At 35.6% G+C, this 5,305-nt stretch overlaps 1 pseudogene; it reads left to right on the top strand.

The window, feature by feature from the left end:
• The first annotated feature begins 1,099 nt into the window (after positions 1–1,099).
• LOC113456234 lies at positions 1,100–1,175 on the top strand (annotated as a pseudogene).
• Positions 1,176–5,305: the final 4,130 nt, after the last annotated feature.

Genomic DNA, 5,305 nt, shown 5'->3' with positions numbered 1-5,305 from the left:
TTAGATAGAAAGACAGATGATTGAAAAGAGATACACACATTGAAAAAGTGAAATGAAACTTCCTAATTATGAGGTGATAGGTAATCTTTGTCAACCAATTATCTTTAAGAGGTGGAACCAAGTTAGGGTGTGGCTTTCTGGGATCCAGAGAAAAACACTGCAAAGCCCAGGTGCACTCTCTACCCAGAGATTAAAAAAAAGGAGGAAATATCCAATTGGACAATAGATAATTTAGTGTGTATTTTTCTCACACTAATAATGATAGCTGGTAATAGATTGAATATTTGTGAGCTATTAGTTATGAATAATTTACATTAGTATAGTTTTTGTATATTGATACGAGTTCAAATTATATTTGTTATTTCTGTTGGAATATTTGAACACCTATAAAAAGTTATTCTGTCAGATCGTATACATGCATGTTTCTATCTCTGATTAAGATATTCTATACATTGGTATAACTTCTAGGATATATTTTCATATTGGATTAAATGTTATTCTTACCTCTGACCAAGACACTTATACGTTGTTTACATTTTGAGGTCATTGTCCTCATTTGCTGCACATTTGTTTATAGATTATTTAATATTCTGATGTAAAGTTTTAGCCTTTAAGTTATATAGGTATAATGTATTATAAACCATTAGATATTCATGTTTGTTATTAATATAGTCATATTAATTTGGTTCTTTAGAGACATAGAGATTGTTTTCTCCCTAGATAGGTAATCTTCAGCCACTTCAAGGATCTGTAGAACATGGAATTTAAATAACTTCGGGTTCTGTTGACATGAGACACAATTGCTCTTGATAGCACCTATCAATATCAAGAGAATATTGAGCACGGAAGACACTCCACTTGAAGTTTGTTTTCTTCTTGGCACAGCTGGCCGTTGGACAAGGATCTGCTCATGATTGAACCACTGACAAAGTACATGGTAACTGGACTGGATGAGCAAGACACAAGGAAAAAGACTGCCAAACCTTGCCAAGACAGGGTAAGGTTGTTTTGAAAAATTCCCTGCTTCTGAAAATAATCTGTCAGCTATGCTAGGGCTTAGCCAAAGTTGGTTGCTTCAACATTACAAATGAGACTTTGGAAGACTATACTTTCAGGGATCATTTCTATAGTTTGTTACAAATGAGACTTTGGGTAATTGCTCAGGTAGCCAATTATCTCCATCATATACTGCTTGCTTTCGAAGCTGCTTGATTGAACTTTCTGCCTACTCAAGTAATATTATCTCTCTTTTCAGGCCTTTATTGGGGTTAAGATTTGATAGTCTTAGTTACCTTCCTCTTATGATTTAGCCAAGTTAATTTCTGATGCAAGTTTTAGACTCTATAGAGCAGAATGTTTATGGAAATATTTATCATATGTTTCTTTCTTTATATTGTTTATGTTGATTGTAATTTTATACTTGATATAAGTTCCTATTGCATATTGTTTTGTATTGGGTTTGGATCACTCTTATTTAGACAAAATGGGAAGGTAATGGGGAATACTTGCCAACCAATTATCTTTAGGAGGTGGGACCAAGTTAGGGTATGGCTTTCTGAGACTTCATGGAGAAAAATGCCATGCAGCCCAGGTGTACTTTCTCTGTGGTTCCTTCACAGTACAGCTGAGCTTGAACTTCTCATTCCTGTTTTGTGAGTTTGTCCCTTATAATAAATAATAATATAATTGTTTTATCTTTTAACTAGCCTGGTGATTACTCAATCTAAGGTAATTCAACAATGAGGTAAGATTCTAAAGAATTGAGAGATAGCATGAAATTGAGACCATAAAGTCTTAGTATAATATCGCTGCTTCATTGATGCAGGGATTGAAATTTTTATTTTACAGATTTAAATAAAGAATGAATAACTCTCTTCACACCCTCACATATGAATCCTGCAAAGAGCAAAAGAGATGAAAATTGGAATGAACAAAACATTTTCCTGCATGTAGCAGAGAGTAACAGTGCACAGGAACTTGGTACTAAAGTCTAATAGGCATAGCTGAGTTCGATATTCGTGTATTTATATTATTTTAATTAATAATATAACTCAGTTGTAAAATAAAAAATAATAACACAGGAGTCCCGTGAGATTATTTCCGACTTTTCTCAACCATTATCAGTTATACACAACCCAGAAAGGACAGCTGATTGACTTAGTTTGTTCTCAAGATGATCTGTCTTGTTTGTACAAACTATTCTAGAAGTAGAGACCACAGGCCAGCATACAGGTCCTTACACCAGCATTAATTTCTCATTCCCAAGCCTCTATATAAACACCAAATACTCCCTTACCTCCTATAGACCCTCCATTGCCTCAGGAGAGGCAAAATCCTTCACTGTGTGCTCTAAAAAACAAGACCTCATATATTGAGGTCTGACTTTTGAGGTCTCTTTCCTAATTTTTGCTTCTATATTCTTGGTACTAAATCTGGCATTAACCTTATCCATATCTAGAATACTGTGCAGGTATTTTACCACCTTCTATATTTAAGAATAAAATACAATTGAAAAAGATGTGAACTCAATAATTCTGTTACTCCATTTCTGTACTTTCTAAGAAAGTCAATACTAAATGACCTAACTTACTAAAAAATATTTTAGAATCAAATAAAAGGAACTATAAGGCACAATAATTTGTAGGGCAAATAATATTATCATAAGTTGTGCCAAAATATAATAACACAGAAATTTAGAGAAAATGTCATCAAATGAAATATCCTAATAAACATAATTTGGATATTTAGAAGCTGCTCATGGATACTAATAATGAAATTATAGTTATAAGCATGAAAGCTATGAAAATATTGAGGAACTATTACTTTATCTTTCTAAGGTCAAATTTAGTAAAAGTCACTAAGGTAGATAGACCCTTGAGTTCACTATAAGAGAGTACAGAGAATCACTAAATAGAACCACTCCTTCAGTAGAAAACACAGTTTATTGAGGGACAAACTGCCTGGTCATCTTATGAAAGTAGAGAACAGCCACATAAATAGGAGATATTTTTTTTTTTCTATCTTGGCTACAACATAGTCCTCAGGCTTTGCTCGATGAGAGGGATCCTATGTCTGTTCATACATCTGTACAGAAGTAAGGAATCTCAGAGCCAACAAGGAAAGAGAAAAAGAAGGCTGTCCAAAATAACCTCTGCTCTGGGACTTAGCATTTCTTACCTGATGTCCTAGTGACCTAAGAAATCAGACAATCTCCTTGTTTAACTTAATCTCATAAAATGTGTTGTTTTAATATTCTTAAGTGAAAGCTTAAAGATGATTTTTATTGGAATTTAAAAGGAAAAATCCCCATGGCAGGGAAGGTGTAAATAGCATCTGTCCAAAGGACGAGAATGATGAACAGGTGTTCAGGGGAAGAAGGTGGGAGCTATGCCATCTGAGATAAGTCAACATAGAGGTCAGCTTCATGGTGTCAGGAAGTGATATGGTGGGGTGAGAAACATTACAGAAAAAAAAAACCAAGAAAACATATGGTGCCTTACTAGAAAAGCCATTCTTTATTCTGGCCAGCAACTGATAAAAAAAAATACAAGAAAAGAAAAAGAAACCATTTACTTCTCTCTGGATCAATGCAGATCTACCCTCATGACAGCACATAGGGACTTCACGAAATGACATAAATTTGAAAAGGAATTATATGCTATCTCATTAAAGAGATTGTTTTTCCACCTATATCTTTATCTTGGACTAAGATGAATGCACCCAACTAGGGATAGCCTTGCTTGATGGAGTGTGGTCCCTTGGCCAGATGATTCGCCTGACTGACTATTAACATTTTCTAGTTTGGGTAGCTTGCAAGATTAGGTTTTTACGTAGGCCAGACATTTACCTTTCCTAATGGCACCCACACAGGTCCCCCAAGAGCCTGTTGGATATTTACAGACAGGATCTAGGTTGGAAGCTTGCCAGTAGCTGGAAGGCTCCAAGCCTAGATGGTCTGATTCAATCCTTACTAAGTGAAATGGTAAATCAGAGAAACATGGTTGGTTATGTTGACCCCTGCAAAATTTTGCAAATTTGCCTATATTTATTTTTAGTTTCTAGAAAAGGAAAAAGACATAGACAAAGATCCAAACTTGTATGTGCCAAATTGGGATTGATGGCAGTTTCTCGGAGACAAAAGGAAGCCGAAGCCAGCCTATACAGTAGCAGAATTGTTCCTTAACCAGGTCAACTGAAAGACAGGAGTCTTTCTGTGGGAATGAAGATTGGGCACATATGTAACTAGTGTCTTGGGACTTTTATAAGGCAGAAGAGATGACTTAGGGATAAATGATTCCAGCTGCAGTTTCTCTGTATGCTCTAAGTGGTAGTGAGAGACCCTCACGAGAGACCCTTACCCCTTATTTTCAAAGGGACAAGAATTGCCTAGCAAAATGTTTTAAAATTAGAAACACAGATTAGCAGCATTTTCCTTTCCCCCTCCCACCTGGGAGATTCCAAGCACAAGGTCACTTAGCCAGCCTGGTGATACCTGGTGACAACAAGTAACACAAGGAGAAAGCTGACTTATAAGGATAGGAGGGGGCAGAAGGCCTTGCGCCCCTGCCAAAAGCCTCTTGTAGATTGCACTTTTTAAAAACTAACCCTACAAAGGAATTTTTAACTTCTCTCATTACCTTGTTGTTTCGGAGTAGTGAAGAGAAAATTCCTGGCCAACCAGTAATTGCCTGTACTCGCTTGAACTTGCAATAAAAGAGTTAACCTTGCATTTTGCAGTCCAGTCCACTGTGCTTTCTGGTGGTCTCTCTCCAGTGGGGGAAGGGGGCGTGCCCTGGGTACAACAGTAGATACCAGAAGTTTGTGTCTTAACTTTACAAACAGTGTCCCAGATCATGAAAGCCAAAGGTAATAATAGGTGGCAGATACATGGTGTCCTTTGACTACACCTTCTTTCTCCCAGCATTCAGTCCAGTCCTCCCCGCTTACATAAGTTCTCCCCTATCAACAGGCCAAGGCAGATTCTTTATTCATTAACGGCAATCACAGCACACAGAGGGGACTCCCACATCACAATACAAATTTTAAATTTTGATTTAAGTTTAAATACAATAAAAGAATGTTGTTTTCTTTCTTATATAGCAATAAATAAATTTCCAGGATAGAAATTTTCTTAAAACATGAACTTCAAGGTAAGATTTCTCAGAATATAAGAGGAAATTAGAAAATGTAAGAATGCATTGAATATAAAAACAGATCTTCAAAGAATTATATATAAATATATACAATAGTCCGGCATAATGATATATAATTTATATATATATATATATATATATATAATTTATAT

The sequence above is a fragment of the Microtus ochrogaster genome, chromosome 6 (genome assembly GCF_000317375.1).
Source record: "Microtus ochrogaster isolate Prairie Vole_2 chromosome 6, MicOch1.0, whole genome shotgun sequence".
Lineage (NCBI taxonomy): Eukaryota > Metazoa > Chordata > Mammalia > Rodentia > Cricetidae > Microtus > Microtus ochrogaster.
The sequence above is the reverse complement of the archived record's forward strand: the minus strand, read 5'-3'. Positions and strand labels throughout refer to the sequence as shown.